Source organism: Pipistrellus hanaki, assembly GCF_964339955.1.
Source record: "Pipistrellus hanaki genome assembly, chromosome: 2".
NCBI lineage: Eukaryota > Metazoa > Chordata > Mammalia > Chiroptera > Vespertilionidae > Pipistrellus > Pipistrellus hanaki.
The window spans coordinates 64,619,719-64,638,742 of NC_140504.1; the positions used below are offsets into that span (position 1 = coordinate 64,619,719).

General features: G+C 36.6%; 2 long non-coding RNA genes across 2 annotated transcripts in view; one reads left to right on the forward strand and one right to left on the reverse strand.

The window, feature by feature from the left end:
- LOC311617601 overlaps window positions 1-19,024 on the reverse strand; it is a 1,043,820-nt gene that overhangs the window by 897,948 nt on the left and 126,848 nt on the right. The gene's annotated exons all lie outside the window — the stretch shown is intronic.
- The window catches only part of LOC311617602, a 146,662-nt gene that overhangs the window by 751 nt on the left and 126,887 nt on the right, over window positions 1-19,024 (forward strand). The window lies entirely within an intron of this gene.

Sequence of the window (19,024 nt, forward strand, 5' to 3'; positions counted from 1 at the left end):
AAAAGGTGAGGGGGTGCAGGAAGAGACTGGATAAAAAGCATACTGAGGACAGTGGGGGATATGTAAGGGCAGAGGGTGGAGTAGGAATCTGGTGGAGGAGAGCTATGGGGGAGAAGAGGAACAATTATAATAATCTGAACAATAAAGATTTATTAAATTAAAAAAATAATTTGAAACCTAAATATAAAATGTAACACTTAAAGGGGGGGAGGGAGGAAACTTGATAGTAACCTTGTATTAGGCAAAGATTTTTAAAATAGGAAGCAAAAGTCTTTTAAAAGATTGTGAACTTTATCAAAATTAAAATACTTTAATCTTCAAAGACACTGACAAGAAAATGTAAAAGCAAGCTACAAACTAGGATAAAATATAAACATGCATCTTATAAAGGGCTGTATCTAGAATATATGAAGAACTCTTATAAGCAATAAGTAGAAGATAAACAAATAGTCAAAAAATAATGGGTAAAATTTTTTTAACAGATACTTCACTAAAGAAAATATTTAGATGGTTTGTAGATGCAGATGCAAGAAGGATGCTCAACATTATTAGTAACTGTGAGATTAAAATAAAACTTAAATAAAATACCACTGGACCCTCGCCAGAAGTATTCCATTAAAGCTAAAAAATACCCTATATAGGATGTTGAAATTATTTCATCCCCCCAGGACACCCACTGGTGGTGATTGTTTATCCAAGTAACTGCTGTCCAGATAAATGTAGCAAAATCTTAAATGTTTGTGTTCATCTTGATTCATTGTTTGGTACTTGTGGATAAAAATTTGCCTAAGTTTCTTTCATTCAAAAACTCACATTTCAGATGAGAGGAGATCTGAAAGCCCAGATGTGTGTTTCCTGCTTTTTCTAACTCATTCACGACCACTTTGATGCAGATGTCAACAGGAGTCTAGACCACCATGTATCTTAAAAGCAGAATTTTAAAGAACCGATTGACAGAACCTATTAACTAAAATATATTTTCATTTCCTTTTCAAATATAGCTTTTTAACATAATGTACATAACTGAGAACATGTTTCAAAGTTCAGCATAGAAAACAATAAATGTAAGAAAAGAATAAAAATTGTGTGGTGCTTTCTGCTTATAAATGTCTTTATATACATTATCTTTGATTAAATAAAACTATGAGAGGGTCAGTCATGATTAAAGATGAACTTCTCAGAAATATTTTTTCCTTTGAATATGGAGCATCTCTAGGAAATTTCCTAACACTTGACTGACCTGAGACTGCTCAGCACAATATGCACCTCACTGCACAGATGATGTGTCATTTGTCTAAAAACTCCTCACACACCCACTTCTAGGAATATATCCCAAGAAACTAAAAATACCAATCAGAAAGGTTTTATGCACTCCTCTGTTCATAGCAGCACAATTTACCATGGCTAAAATTTGAAAACAGCGATCCCATGAGCAGATGAGTGGGTTAGAAAAGCATGGTACATCTACACAACAGAATGTTATGCTGCTGAAAAAAGGAAGGAACTCTTACCATTTGCAACAGCATGGATGGACCTGGAGAGCATTATGCTAAGCAAAATAAGTCAGTTGGAGAAAGATAAATATCACATGATCTCACTCATTTGTGGAATATAATGAACATAAACTAAAGAACAAGAACAGAGATCCAGAGACAGAGAAGCATCAATCAGACTCTCAAAACTCAGAGGGAAGGCAGGGAGGGTGGGGGGAGGGGGAGTGATCAACCAAAGGACTTGTATGCATGCATATAAGCATAACTAATGGACACAGACAACAGGGGCATGAGGGCAGGAGCAGGGGGATGGAGGGACAATGAGGATATAAGAACACATATATAATATATTAATTAATAAAGGAGGGGACCTCCCCCCACAGAATGCTAAGAGAAAGACCAGACCTCTGGTAGTTAGTGACAGCACACTTAAAAAGGACTTTTTAAAAATCAACTAAACTCATGTCATTTCCTAATGCAATCAAATTCCTATTGTTTCAAAATAGCTCCTATCTCAAAGGTATACTTTGGCACAACCAAATCTAGAGTATACTTTCATTCCACTCCCTGGAATTTTTCCAGGAGGAAAGTTGATTTTCCTGACTAAAAATGAAGTGCTGCTAGGCACATAGACATGTACTTTAGGAAAGTCAGCTCCAGGATGAATGTAGTAGGAACTGTTGTCATTGAGGATACATAAAAGGAGTTCCTGGTGTGTGCTTAAAAAAGCTGGAAATAAGAGGAGTTTCAAAGAATTAAGTTATTAAAAATTCACATTTTCATAATGTAGTACTAAACCAAAAGATTAGTTTTATATGATGAAGAGTTTAGATGCAGCTAGAACTCTAATTGAGGTAGTCTATTTATTTTATCTCATTTTCACCTCTTAAAAATGAATTAAAGGTAGCATACAGAAATATATGCAATATAATATGAGAGAAATATATAACAAATAAATATTGACATTTCTAGTATTAGAGTGGAAAAACCTCTCATGCAAAAACTAATTTGCTTTCTTCTCAAAACCCTCTAAAAAATATAACAGAGACTTTAAGACATAAGAGAAGATGGAAGAATAGGAGGTAATAACAGCAAAAATTTAGAATAGATAGATTAGTTGTAATAACATAAACTACCTGAGAAATAGTAGAGGATAATGCCAAAAATAAATCTAATTAACTCAATAGAATCCTCCAAAGGCTTTGGAATTCCTGGCGCCAGTTAACTTTATTTATTTTTATTTTTTTATTTTTTTTTTTACCATTTAACTTTAAATATGATGATTCAAACCCTGGCTAGTGTGACTCAATTGGTTATAGTGTCATCCCATGAACCAAAAAGTCTCTAGTTCCTTTCCTGGTCAAGGCACATACCCAGGTTGTGGTTTCTAATCCCCACTAGGGTGTGTGAAGGAGGGAACCAATGGATGTTTCTCTCTCTCTCTCTCTCTCTCTCTCTCTCTCTCTCTCTCTCTCTCTCCCCCTTTCTCTCACTGTAAAAAAATCAATAAAAACATATTTTAAAATTATTATTTAAAAATATATCCCAAAAGAAGCAGGATGGCTTTTAGAGGAAAGACAGAATCTCTAATTTTGGAAGGGTACCAAAAATAGTTGAAGATAGAAGTATAATACCAAAAATAGAGAGATTAAGCACTAAATGTTTACTGGATTCTTAGACCTCTATCCACTCTTTCTATTCAAGTCTCAAAACATCATCAATTGCTAGACCTACTACACTTCCATGGAGAAGTTTCAAAGGGTCATCTTTGGAGAGTCTGACTACTTAAAAGGAAATGCTTGGAAGATACTAATACTGGAGATTCAGTCCAAAAATATCCAACCATATCACCTACATTAAAACTCAGGGTGCACAAACCCAAACTTCACCTCAGACCTTTTAAATGGCTTTTCGGGCCCCTACTGTTAAATGGGATCAGCAAATAAAATTACCAACATCTGAGTAAAGCCTCTCATGCAAAAAATAACAACCTGGGGGAACTATACAAAGAGAATAAAATGCAAAAATAATTACTATATTTAAAGAGATTTTAAAAATAATCTATTGCACCCATAAAGATTGAAACAGTGCTGTTAGGAGCATTCCCAAAACAAAAAAACAAAAACAAAAAGTGACAAAATAGCTCTTTGAAATTAAACATATAATTACAGAAGTGAAAAATTCAGTAGAAGTGTTGAAAGACAAAATTGAGTAAAATTCTCATAAAGAAGAGCAAAAGGATAAAAAAAGAACATTTACAAAAATGATTAGAACAACGAGTTCAGTAGGTCTAATATTTGAATATTAAAAATTACATAGCAAACTCTATAATTTTACATTCTATAGTCATTAATAAACATTTAGATCTTCATTTTAAAAAAGAACATAGAAAATGAAGAAAAAATACAAGAAATTTTTCAAAAATGTCTCAGAATTAAAAGGAATGTTATGCTTTTTCAGACTGGAAGATGCAGGGCAGTAGATTAAACTATACTACACTCAAGTAAGTATCTATCTATATAAAAGCCTAAGCAACCATCACAATCAAACAGACAACTGAACAGGCTACGTGGGGTGACCAGGCTGGCAGGGGGTTTAGTGAGGGATGACCAAAGGACTGAGCAGCAGGCTATGTGGGGTGACCAGGCCAGCAGGGGAGTTTGGTGAGGGGTGGCCAAACAACTGAGCAGCAGGCTGCGTGGCATGGCCAGGCTGGTGGGGGAGAGGGGAAGCAGTTGTGAGCAACCAGGCCAGCAGGCAGAGGCGGTTAGGGGTGATCAGGCAGGCAGGCCTGTGAGAAGTTAGGAAGCAGCAATTCAAGATTGTGAGAGAGATGTCCAACTACTGGAAGACTGGCATCCCCTGAAGAGTTCTGGATTGGAGAAGGTAAAGGCTAGGTTAAGGGGCATGAATTTTGTGCACAGGGACGAAGGGAGTGGGGTTGTCCCTCAGCCCAGCTTGCACCCTCTTCAATCTGGGACCCCTTGAGGGATGTCTGACTGCCCAGTAGTATTGGGCCTAAACAGGCAGTCAGACATCCTCTCACAATCCAGTACTACTGTCTCCTGCCTTCCTGATTGCCCCTAACTGCTTCTACCTGCCAGCCTGATAATTCCCTAACCACTCCCATGCCAGCCTGATTGATCTTTAACTGCTCCCCTGCCAGCCCGTTTTCCCACAACTTCCCTCCTCTGCCAGCCTGGTCACCCCTAAATGGTCTCCCCTGCAGGGTTCAACCACCTTCCCTTGCAGGCCTGGTCCCTCTCAACTGCCCTCCCTTGCAGGCCTGGTGCCTCCCAACTGCCCTCCCCTCCTTGCCTGATCACCCACAACTGCCCTCCCTTTCAGGCCTATCCCTCCCAACTGTCCTCTCCTGCTGGCCATCTTGTGTTCACATAGGGGCAGGATCTTTGACTACATGGGGGCAGCCATATTGTGTGTTGGAGTGATGGTCAATCTGCATATTACTATTTTATTAGATAGAATAGAGGCCTGGTGCACGGGTGAGGGCCAGCTGATTTTTCCCGGATTAGGGTGGGGGTTCCCTTTGGGCATGGGGTGGCCCGAGTGAGGGGCTTGTGGTGGTTTGCAGGCTGATCACACACCCCAGTGACCCAAGTGGAGGTCCTGGTATCTGGGATATATTTATTTTCTACAATTGAATCTTTGTAGCCTGGAGTGGAGCCAAACTTCCTGCTCCTCAGTGACAACAGCTGTTTCTGTTTGGATTTGTTTACCTTCTATAATTGAAACTTTGTAGCCTTGAATGGAGGCTTAGGCCAGCAAGGGCAGGCAGAAAGCTTGGCTTCTTCGGTTGCTAGAGAAACGTCTCCTTCTGTTCTCTGTGGCTGTAGCCATCTTGGTTGGGTTTATTTGCATACTCGCTCTAGTTGGTGAGCATGGCTTGTGGAGCAGAGTGATGGTTAATTTGCATATCACTCTTTTCTTAGGTAGGATTGCACAAAAAAATTAAGATACCTAGGAATAAACTTAAATAAGGAGGTAAAAGACCTCTACTCAGAAAACGACAGGACATTGAAAAAAGAGGTAGAGCAAGACATAAACAGATGGAAGAACATACCGTGTTCATAAATTGGTAGAATCAACTTCATTAAAATGTCCATCCTACCCAAAGCAATCTATATATTCAATGCACTCCCAATTATAGCACCAACAATATATTACACAGATATAGAAAGAACTCTACAAAAATTTATTTGGAATAAAATAAGACCTCAAATAGCTTCAGTGATCCTGAGAGAGAACAAAGTAGGAATCTCAATACCAGATATCAAGATGTATTATAAAGCCACTGTTCTCAAAACTGCCTGATACTGGCATAAGAACAGACATATAGATTAATGGAATACAATAGAGAACCCAGAAATTGACCCAAACCACTATGCTCAATTAATATTTGACAAAGGAGGCAAGAACACACAATGGACTTAAGACAGTCTCTTCAATAAATGGTGCTGGGAAATTTGGTCATACCCATGTTAAAATAAAATGAAACTAGACCACCAACTTACACCATACAAAAAAATAAACTCAAAATGGATAAAAGACTTAAACATAAGATGGGAAACCATAAAAATATTAGATCAAAATCTCTGATATATGCCAAAAGCAATATCTTCACTGATATACTCCTAGGGCAATGGAAACTAAAGAGAAAATAAACAAATGGAACTACATCAAAATAAAAAGCTTCTGTATAGAAAAAGAAAACATTAACAAAACAACAAGAAAAATGCATGGGAGAACATATTTGCCAATGTTATCTCTGTTAAGGGTTTATTCTCCAACATTTACAGGAAATTTATACAACTTAACAAAAGGAAGATAAACAACCCAATCAAAAAATGAGCAATGGACCTAAATAGATAATTTCTGAGAGAAGACATAAGGAAGGCTAAAAGACATATGAAAACATGCTCAAAGACACTAATCATCTGAGAAATGCAAATCAAAATGACAATGAGGGTCCATCTCACACCAGTCAGAATGGCTATCATCAACAAATCAACAACTGACAAGTGCTGGCGAGGATTTGGAAAAAAAAAAAAAAAAAAAAAAGGAACCCTCATGCACTGCTGGTGGTAATGCAGACTGGTGCAGCCACTGTGGAGAACAGTATAGAGTTTCCTCAAAAAACTATAAATGGAACTTCCATTTGACTCAGTAATCCCACTTTTAGGAATATAGCCCAAGAAACTAGAGATACCAATCAGAAAGAATATATGTACCCCTATGTTCTTAGCAGAACAGTTTATAAAAGCTAAGATTTGGAAAAAGCCTAAGTGACCATCAGCAGATGTGTGGATTAAAAAAACTGTGGTACATCTACACAATGGAATACTATGCGGCTATAATAAAGAAGGAAATTTTATCATTTGCAGCAGCATGGATGGAACTTGAGAGTATTATGCTAAGTGAAATAAGCCAGTCAGAGAAAGATAAATATCACATGATCTCACTCATATGTGGGATATAATGAACAATATAAACTGTTGAACAAAAATAGATCCAGATATAAGGTAACACTGAACAGACTGTCTAATTTCATGGAGTAGTCAGGAGAATGGGGGAATTAGAGATCAAACAAAGGACTTGTTGCATGCATATAAGCATAACCAATGGACACAAACATTGGGGCAGTGAGAATTTGCCCTAGGGGGTGGGAATGTCCAGGGAAAGATCAATGGTAGGGGGTGAGGGGGATACATATGTATACTTTAAACAATAAAGAATTTAAATTTAAAATAAGAATTTAAACTAGCATTTTTTTAATTTTTAAAAAGCTAAAGGAAGTAGTATAAAATTCTCCAAAAAATTATATAGGCTATTAGGCAATTTGATAATGATAAAACTCTGTGCTTTGATTATTTTACCATAAATTAGCTTAATGAAGTAACACTTTATATCCAGCAGAATAACTTCCCATTAGTGGGAAGATAATGATGGCATAAATGAGGCAATCATAGGGGTACCTTGAGTTTCATGAAAACATTGGTATATTAGTATGCTAGTGCAGCCATAACAAAATCCCATATCCTGGGTGGCTTAAATAACATAACTTTATTTTTTCACAGTTCTGGAGATTGGAAGTCCAAAATCAAGGGTAGGTTTCCTGTGAGAACTTTCTTCTAGGCTTGTAGATGGTCAACTCTTACTTCTTCTTTACATGGTTATCCCACTGTACACGTACCACCTCTTGTGTTTCTTTCTGTGCATCCAATTTTATTTTTTTATAATGAAACCAAATTTTATAGAGCCCATCTAAATAGCTGCATTTGACCTTATTTACCACTTTAAAGGCCCATCTCCAGATGCAGTCACATTTTCAGATACTGAAGCATAGTAGTTTAACATAGGAATTTGATGGGGACACAATTCAGTCCAAAAATATTGGGAAAAAGACAAACTGAGGGATCATAGAAAATCAACAAATGAGAGGTTAGGAGACACCAAAGCCAGGCTTGGCATCCTTCCCAACCCAGCTTTAAGTTGGCTTCACTTTTTGTTCCTCTTAACTTTTTTCTCACAGAAAACCTGAGAGTTAAAAATAAAATAAAATAAAATAAATTCTTGGCCTTATCTTCCAAACCCTGAAAAATATGGGGATTATGAAGCAAAAACATGAATGGGAGACAGCCATATTATAACTCTAGAATGTTGGAGTTCAGAGGGATGTTCATACTAAGGCATAAAAACTAGCCCTTTACACCTTGACCTTCAGCCCTTCTGTAGGATATATCATGGAATGTTCTCTCTCTCTCTCTTTCCCTCCCCATTTTTAGTCTTTAACAGCCTCATGAGCCAGCAATGGGGATCCTCCAGAGCTATTCATAAGGGAAGTCGTACATTGTGATAAAAATTATACAATTCTGAGCACATTCACATGTCCATAGATTTAGTGCACATTTATCCCTGTTCATTTATCCCCTTAAACAAATGTCATCACTTCATTTTCAGTTTAAACTATTCAGAAATTATATTGCCTTAGATTCCAACCCAAGAGTTGAAATATATGCTCTACTGATGGCAATAAAGACATTGGTTAAATATTACAGTAAAAAAAAAAAATGTATAGTATACCCTTTGATATTTATGCATTACTAGAGGCTCGGTGCATAAAATTCATGCATGTGGGGGAGGGGGGGAGGGTCCCCTCAGCCCAGCTTGGATCCTCTCCAATCCAGGACCCCTCAAGGGATGTCCGACTGCCGGTTTTGGCCTGATCAGGCAAAAACCGGCAGTCGGACATCCCTCTCACAATCCAGGACCACTGGCTCCTAATTGCTCACCTGCCTGCCTTTCTGATTGCCCATAACCACCTCTCCCTGCCAGCCTGATCTCCCCTAATTGCCCCCCTTCCAGCCTGGTCACCCCTAACAGCCCCCTTTGCCAAGCTTGTTGCCCCTAACTGCCTCTGCCTGTGGGCCTGGTCACCTCCAACTGCCCCCCTGCTGGCCTGATCAGCCCTAACCACCTCTGCCTGCCAGCCTAATCGCCCCTAACTGCCCACCCCTGCCAGCCTGTTTGCCCCTAACTGTCTCTGCCTGCTGTCCTGGTTACCCCCAACTGCCCGCCTTTTCCCCCTCCAGCCTAGTCATCCCCAACTTCTATCCCTGCTGGCCTGGTCACACACAACTGCCCTTCCCACTGACTTAGATACCCCTCGCTGCCCCCCTCTGCAGGCCTGGTCACCCCTCACTGCCGCTCCTGCCAGCCTGGTCACCCCACGCAGCCTGCTGGTCAGTTGTTACTGTAAGGGCCAATTTGTATATTACCCTTTTATTAGTATAGATAGATAGTATTTTCTGAATTTTAGGATAGCAAGATATTTGCTATGGAAAAGTTTACCACCTTCTGCTGTCCTATGATATTCATATCAGGTAAAATTGAATGGCTATAACATCTTAAAATTACCAGTAACCATTTTTTTCTGGTGAAAATTTATAGGAATATAGTTTTCCAATTGCAGCAATTTGCCACTAACATTTAAAATGACTTCATATAGCCTGGACCGGTTTGGCTCAGTGGATAGAGCGTCGGCCTGCGGACTGAAAGGTACCGGGTTCGATTCCGGCAAGGGCATGTACCTTGGTTGCGGGCACATCCCCTGTAGGGGGTGTGCAAGAGGCAGCTGATCGATGGTTCTCTCTCATCGATGTTTCTAACTTTCTATCCCTCTCTCCTCCTCTCTGTGAAAAATCAATAAAATATATTAAAATGACTTCATATATTAAATCCATAAAATTGAAGAGAACTATATCTCTGTCAAGTGTAAATGTTATGGTTGGTCTTTTAAAGTGAGTGTTAATCTCTGGCAGTATAATTAGATATGCGCACAATAGATGATCCATGCAAGTGAATTAATTTCCAATTAATGTATTTGTGCCAAATTCTCTTTCTGTTAAATTGTTTATATTTATTTCTCAATAATACCATATGTCCTCTGTTTCAGTTTTACACAATTTGTGTCTAACACCAGTTTCCTGTTGCCAGGTATTTATATGGTGATTTACAGCTGCAACAAACTGAACCATCTGGCAGGGGAGAGGAGCCACAGCCACTGTATTTCACTATCACATCACAAAGTTGTTTTTGCACCTTAGAAAATATTCAGCAGAAATTCACTGTCAAGTTTCTAACCTGTGACCAAATGTAAGTAACTGAATTCAGCCATCATATATATGCCTGATTTTCTCCCCTAAATGGTTTTCCCATTGCCATGACTCCAATTTTGGTATTCAATAACCCATTCCTGAGTTTTTATTATCACTCTTCACATGTATCCTTAGTTCAGATCTATTCAGTCCTTTTACTAATTAGCCTTGTATCCAAAAGCACATTAATCCCACTACAGTACTTCTGTAATCATATTACTTTTTAACTACTACTTGGTTCTCCAAAAAACATCCACCATCAGTTTCAAAATAGAACACACTCTCTAAACTCTCTGTTCAAGACCTTCTGTTATAGACTAAATGGCTGTTCCTGCTCTCCAAATTTATAACTTGAAACCATAATCCCCTATGAGATGGTATTTGGAGATGGACCCAGGGAGATAGGTCATGAGGGTGAAGCCCACATGATAGGATCAGTACCCTTATAAGAAGAGACAGAGGAGAGCATTCTTTTTGTATTCCATGCCTTATGAGGATACAATGAGAAGACAGATATTCACACCAGGAAGCAGGTTACTACCAGACACTGGAGCTTCCAATGCCTTGACCTTGAACTTCCAAGCCTCCAGAATTGTGAGAAATAAATGTCTGTTGTTTAAGCCACCCAGTCTCTGGTATTTTATTACAGCAACCTGAGCAAACTAAGTCACACTCCAAATACTATATCATCATTTCAATTCTACTTCTCAGTTGCCCAACCCAAAACATAATTCAGATCTTGATCTACAATGATGCCTGCATATATAACATTTATAATCCATGTTTTTATTCTTATTTTATATCTTCCTAGAACATTCTCATATCATTCTCAAATCCTACACATTGTGTTCATAAATAGAAAGAAGTAACATCATTAAAATGTCTAAACTACCCAATGCAAACCTTATCAAAATGCCAAAGGCATTTTTACAGAAATAGAACAAGACATTTTAAAATTTGTATGGAATCACAAAAGACCATGAAAAACCACAGAAATCTTAAGAAAGAAGAACAATGTTGGAGGTATCACAGTACCTGATATCAAACTATATTACAAGGCTATATTAATAAAACATCATGGTACTGGCATAAAAACAGACACATAGATCAATAGAACAGAATAGAGACCCCAGCCAAAGCCAGTTTGGCTCAGTGGTAGAGCGTCAGTCTGCGGACTGAAAGGTCCCAGGTTTGATTCCAGGCAAGGGCATGTACATTGGTTGTGGGCACATCCCCGGTAGGGGGTGTGCAAGAGACAGTTGGTCGATGTTTCTCTCTCATCAACGTTTCTAGCTCTCTATCTCTCTCCCTTCCTCTCTGTAGAAAATCAATAAAATATATTAAATAAATAAAAAAAGAAATAGAGACCCCAGAAGTAAAATAATGCCTATATGACAAAAGAGTCTAGAATTTACAATGAGGCAAAGACACTCTCTTCAATAAATGGTGTTGGGAAATTTGGACAGTTACATTCAAGAAATAAATGTAAGATGTAAGAAACCAACAAATTCCTAGAAAGAAGCATAACAGTAAACTCTTTTACATCACTCTTAGGAATACTTTTTTTGGATATGTCTCCTTAGGCAAGGGAAATAAAACTGGGAGTACATCAAACTAAAAATTTTTGCACAATAAAGAAAACCATAAACTTATTGAATGGAAGAAAATATTTGCCAACAATACATCCAATAATGAGTTAATGTCAAAATATAGAAGATACTCATGCAACTTAACACCAGAAAAACAATCTGATTTTTAAATTGGCAGAGGACATGAATAGACATTTCTCCAAATACTAGTAGAACATAAAAATGGACAATAGATATATGAAAAGATGTTCAGAGTCACTAATCATCACAGAAATGCAAATTAAAACCACAATGAGATATCACCTCACATCTGGCAGAATGGCTATCATAAATAAGTCAACAAATAAGTGTTGGCAAGATTTTAAAGAAAAGGGAACCTCATGCACTGTTGGTGGAATTGTAAACTGATGCAGCCACTATAGAAAACAGTATGAGCCAGCTGGTATGGCTCAGTGGTTGAGAGTCTACCCATGAACCAAGTGATAAGTGGTTCAATTCCCAGTCAGTGCACAACTCTCTGGTTGGGAGCTTGATCTTCAACACGGGAGGTGCAGGAAGCAGCCAATTGATGATTCTCTCATCATTAATGTTTCTACCTCTCCCCATCCCTTCCTCTCTATGAAATTAATTTTAAAAATGTTTTTAAAGAAAAGAAAATAGTGTGGTGGTTCCTCAAAAAAATAAAAATAGAACTACCATGCCGAAACCGGTTTGGTTCAGTGGATAGAGCATTGGCCTGCAGATTCAAGGGTCCCAGGTTTGATTTGGGTAAAGGGCATGTACCTTGGTTGTGGGCACATCCCTAGTAGGGGGTGTGCAGGAGGCAGCTGATTGATGTTTCTCTCTCATCGATGTTTCTAACTCTCTATCCCTCTCCCTTCCTCTCTGTAAAAAGTCAATAAAATATATTTTTAAGAAATAAATAATAATAAAAATAGAGCTACCATATGTCCCAGTAATTCCACCTCTTGGTATTCTGGATACTTATATGAAGAAACCCAAAATACAAATTTAAAAAAGATATATGCATTTCTATATTAATTGTAGCTTTATTTACAATATCTAAGATGTGGGAGCAACTTAAGTGTCCATCCATGTCTATGATGAAGACATATATACATACACCATATATACAATGGAATATTACTCAGCCATTAAGAAGAATAAAATCTATCCATTTGGGACAACAAAAATGGACCTAGAGGCTAGCATGAAATAAAGCAGTCACTGAAAGACAGATACCACATGATTTCAATTATGTATGGAATCTAAAAACAAACTCATAGATACAGAGAACAAACTTATGGTTGCCAGATGGGAGGGGGGTTTGGGAGGATAGATAAAAAAGAAGATGACAGGATTAAAAAGTACAAATTGGAAGTTATAAAATTAGTCACAGGGATGTAAAGTACAGCATAGGGAATCTAGTCGTTAAAATGTAATAATTATTTATGGTGTCAGGTGGGTACTAGACCCATTGGGGTGACCATATCATAAGTTATATAAATGTACAATCACTATGTTGTATACCTGAAACTAATATAATAATGTTTGTCAAGTAAAATTGAAAAAATTATTTTTAAAACGTTTAAAAATATATTTTAAAAATATTACCTATCTTATACTTTTTTATTTTATGTCCCATCTCCTCAACAAAACCTTTTAATATTATTCTAGGTCATAATAATCTCACCAAGTAATCTCTCATGAGCCTATTTATGTACTCACACAGTCATTTATTCAACAAATATTTGTGTTTCTGTGAAACCCACTTAGCTTATTTCTAAGTTATCTTTACACATGGCACTTCAGAGCCCCTCTCTGATTGTCATAGAGGAAGTTGGGTGCCAAGGTAGCATAGCCCCAAGCTGACTTTGCCCAATGCCAGCCAGAGTGACAAAATTTTCATTTGTTTTACAGATGAACAACTAAGTGATTCTAGAAACCAATGTTCTAATGCATAAATTCAACCATAAATGTTATTGCTCTCATAAGCATTGTAGTTTCCAAGCTTATAGTTTTTTGTTCTCTCCATTCTTATATATATGGTCTTTCCCAAACCTTAATGCTTAGACTTAAATAGAATTGTGTACTACAGCTTTACTCCCCCAAAAAAGTCCCATTGCTTTTTTTATACTATATTTCTTATTCCAGGTTTCATAGTCTACTCTAAATTATTAATAAAATTAATACATTGAGGAATACTAAAGCTAATCACCAGAAAGCAGAATTCAGAAAGCTTAAGTCATTAACAACCAATTATTGAGTAAATATTTATTGAATGTTCTCTATACGCCAAGTATTATTTTTCAACCACTTTGATACACAAATATTTAAAAAACAAAAAAAGATCATATTCTATCCTCTTTTATCCCATTTATTCTCTGGACAAATTTAGAAATATCCCTCCTTATCATTATTTAGAAATTAAGCATAAAGTGCAGCATAGGGAATCTAGTCATTAATAATATAATTTCTATGTATGGTGTCAGATGGGTACTGGATATATATTCTAATAGTTCTAATATATATTGCCATGCTATGAATGTGTGCAGTTGGTTTGCATTCCACAAACTCTCTCTTCCAGCCCTTGTGGAATTTGACTGTAGGTCAGTGTTCACACTAAGTCTGTTGCTTTGTTTTGCAATCATAGACAAAAGTACAGGAAAATCCACTTTATGTATTCAATTACAATAGTAAACATACATTTTCAAATTGCATTTCATAAATCTGGGCATTCACTTGCTATGTGTGCACAATTAAAGATAATGACTAATAAATAAAATTTGGTATTTTCCAATATGTGAAATAATGTTTTATTAATGACATACTAGTACAATAACTATAGCTTCAATTTCCCCATTGTCTCACTTTTTGAGGGATCTCTTTTCAATAATAAATCATATCACAAATGTTAGAAAGAAGCCATTTAATAAATTTATTATCTTAAGACAATATGTCTGATGCTAAAACTATACAGGAATAGGTTTTAAAATTAAATTTCCCATCATGTTTAGCTCAAATATATTTGATTAAAGACAAACTACATTAACTTAAATAATAGGTTTACATTAGTCCTTCATCCTTGAATGAGGCCTTACTATGAAAAGCATCTTCCTCATTGTTGAAACAAGAAACTATTTTAGCTAGAACAGTGAAATTTGCAGTGGAGATTCATTGATGACATTACCCTGAGATTACCCAGATTTTGTGATTTTGCTCTTCACTCTCCTCTCAGTGTGTATTAATTGGAGTGTGTGATTTCAGAGTACTAAATGGCACAGTTGGGGATATAAGGCAGTAACCAAGATACCATTATCTCATGTTATCCAAATAACCAAGTGTTGGGGTATTTTTTTTATTCTGCCTTCTTGTTTTTTCATTGACTATTTCCCAGGAATTGAGAGCAAGAAATTAAGCAAAGAGACTAATTTAAAGCCAATTTAATTATAAATGTGAATTTAGTCTTTATTTTTCCTCTATGACATCTGTGAAATGAATGAAACTATAAAGGGGGAATCATTTACCCAGCACAAAAATTTTATTCATATAGAACATGAAACACACAAACATACAAACAGAAGAAAAAAAAAACAGATTTGTATAACCTTAAGAAACCTTTTAAATAGATATCAGATATAGCTACAGTTTAGGAACCACTCAAAAGGAGTATGGGACCTCCAAAATACTAGGTGTAAAGATAATATTTTTTGTGTAAATTTATTATCTCCAAATACCATTCATTCCACTACTAAATGAAAGAGGGTTAGGGGTACATAAATACAAATTTAGAACATGTTTGACCTTTAAAAGCTTTTATTGTTTTAAAATCAATAAAATAATGATCTTTTGAGTAAAAAAAAAAAAAAGAAGAAGAAGAAGAAAGAAAGAAAACAAAAGAAAGCAAATACAGGGAGAGAGAAGAAAAATTAGAAAGAGTTTCTTGGAAAAGAGCACCCATATATAATGCTAATGAATACTTCTATGAGACTGTTAATGTTTTGTTGTTTTATAGTAATGATTTAAAGATTTTTTTTCCTGAAAGTTAAAAAGGAAAACCAGAATCTGTCAAAAGAGTCATGACCCACCATTTTTCTCTCTAAGGAGCTAAGTTTATAGGTGAAAGAAACACTTATTTCAAACCCCAGAAACCATACTAGTAATTGAATAGATAATAGCACTGGAAACAGGGGGACCCAAATTATAAACGGGGCTCTTTATTATTAAAACTTTGTCATTCCTTGGTTTCTATTATTCTGTGTATTCCATTCTCTTTCTTTAGTTCAAGCTCTTTATCTTTGGAATCACAATTTTCCTTCCTCCTCCCAATTCCTGAATGTTGGTATCTCTAAACTCAGTTCAAAAACATTAAGATACTTTTGACCCATACTCAATTTACCCCTTAGTATAAGAATCAAGTCCTGTCAGATTAAAACTGTTCCTTTTTTTTTTTATAAATACCATATTATTTTATTTATATGTGGAATCTAAAGAGCAAAGTGAATGAGCAACAACAACAATAAAATAGAAAGATTCATAGGGACAGAAAACATACTGATGGCTGCCAGAGGGGAAGAGGTTTGGGGAACTGAATAAAAAGGTGAAGGAATTGTGAAATACAAACTGGTAGTCACATGGATGTAAAGTACAACACAGGGAATATAGTCAATACTTGTGTCATAACACTATATACAGTGCAGGTGATTACTTGATTTATCAGGGGAATCATTTTGTAAAGTATATGATTACCTAACTACTCTGCTATAAATCTGAAACTAATACAAAATAGTATTCAATATAAACTGTAATTCTATCTAATAAAGAGGGAATATGCTAATTGACCATCACACCATTGCAAAAGATTGTGGAGCCCGCAGCCAATAAGGGGCAAATATGCTAATTAACTGTCATGTCCTCAAATATGGCAGCACCCATAGCCAATAAGGAGTGAATATGCTAATTAATTGCCATGCCCTCAAAGATGGTAGTGCCCAAAGTCACAAGATGGTGGCGCCCAGTCCCCTCAGCCATGCTGGGGCAGCAGGTGTGAGGCAAGGCTGGGCCTGCCCCCAGGCAAACCCAGCCACTCTGCACACCTACCTCCAGAGTCCCCCAATCTCCCCAAGCCAGCAGCTGCCCAGGGCTGTCCTGAGGTACAGGCAAACCTCAGATGGCAGCTGCCCAGCCAACGCCCAAGGTGCAGGCAAGCCTTGGATGGTAGCTGCCCAGTCGCCCAGGGCTGCCCAAGGCTCAGGCAACCAGGGCCAGCTGAGGCTTGCACAGCCGGCAGTGGCAGCAGCAGAGGTGTTAAGGGGGTATCACCTTTGCCTGATGATCAGGTCGCCTCTCACCCCTGAGGGCTCCCAGACTGTGAGAGGGGCATGCCGGGCTGAGGGACCCACCTCCAGTGCATGAATTTTCATGCATTGAGCCTCTAGTTGAAAAATAAATTTTAAAAAACACACACACTTATTTTTCCTTTTCATTCCCTTTAATATTATCCCATGAATGTAGATCATCCTACGTTTTTACAATAGTTTCTGAAGTCAAATGAAGAACCATATTTTAAGCATCTACCACAATAAACATCACATAGTAGATGCTTAATTAAATGCAGTTCCTTTTCTCTCTCACCTAAAACTGGTTGTCTTGATTTCCACCTTCTCTCAGTAACAGATCTCATACATTTAACACATTTTTTGCATACATAACTCTCTACTTTCAAACTTTCAATCTGCCCTTTATCTATCTGGTCATGGGATATGTAATATATTAAACATCTAAAGCAACACTACACTTAACCCTAAAGAGTGAGTCTACTTAGTATTTCCTAAGTGGTCATTCACATTTTTATCTCCTTTTCCTTATTCACTTCATTCCCTTTTCCTGCTGTCTATTAATATGTCTAACTCTTTCATTAAAGTGTATCTTAAGTCCCATATTCTCCAACTACTTCAATCTTTTGAATTCTTTGCTGAATTATTTTGGCATTTACATATACTTACAATCATTAGGATCAGAAAGGCCATTTAAAACCCCATCTATTTGTAGAGCCAAATGCTTTTTATAAGAGGCCATCAACACCATCTGTTGTTGGCATGCTGGGTTGGCATGCTTTTGCTCTGGCCAATAGCATAGTTCACATCAGTGACATTTCCTACTTAGAAAATTTTTAAGTAGTTGTGCTTCTATAACATGAGCAATGCTCAATATACTTAGCATATTTGCATTTTTATTTATCTCTTATTAGTAAGTCTTCTATACTCCATCTAGCATATGGAGTATAGAAGACTTGAGGCTTATACAACATTAAACATCTTTGCCTCCTGCCTTCCTAGCTTAATAAAAGTTCAATCAATATTTGTTGATGATAATAAAAAAAATATTTACATCACGAGAATATTGTTGTAAAAATCTTTAAAGCATCCATGAGCTCCTCTGAGACATACAATTTATACAGGAGGGAAAAAATGTGTTTTATTTTTTAATCTTTTTGCAGTGTTAGTTTTGAGGAGAAAGAATAGTAATGCAAACCTGTCATGTCTCAAAGGTAAATTTTTGTGTCTTTGCAACCTGTTATATCTGTATAATATGTGTAATTATTTGGGAAAGACAAAATCATATTCATTAGCTGAAAAATATGAAAGATACCATGATCAGGTCAGTGTAACAAATGGAGCTTAATATATAAACTGATGACCCTGTACAATACATAAGGAACAATATCTGCTTCTAGTACAAAGCTAACAATAAAATCTCAATTAACAAGGCATGGGATACTCTCTAGGGGTAATATTAAAGAAAACATTTACAACAATCTTACAGAAATGCTTGGGAATAAGCTACTCAAAGTCTAAAATACAACTGTTATAGAAATCTATTATATATATGAATCCACATTCTTATAAACCTACAAATGCCTTCAGGCTGAGAAAAATACAAAATTCATCTGAGTTAGAAATTTAGGTAAGAAAGAACAGTTTCAAAGGACTTAAATAATAAAAAAAAAATTAAGATAGAAAGTGCATATATAAATTGTCATCAAATAGTAATATGTCTTTATAACCTATTAAATTTATATAATTTGTTAAATCTGTACAAAATGATGGGCATATATATAGCCAACTCCATATTTTAAATAGCATTATCATATAGACCATAATTAGAGTTTGGGGCCAGAGACTGGCAGTCTAAAGATTAGTTACCCTTTGCAGCCACTGTGGAGAAGAGTATGGAGTTTCTTCAAAAAAGCTCCCATTTGACCCAG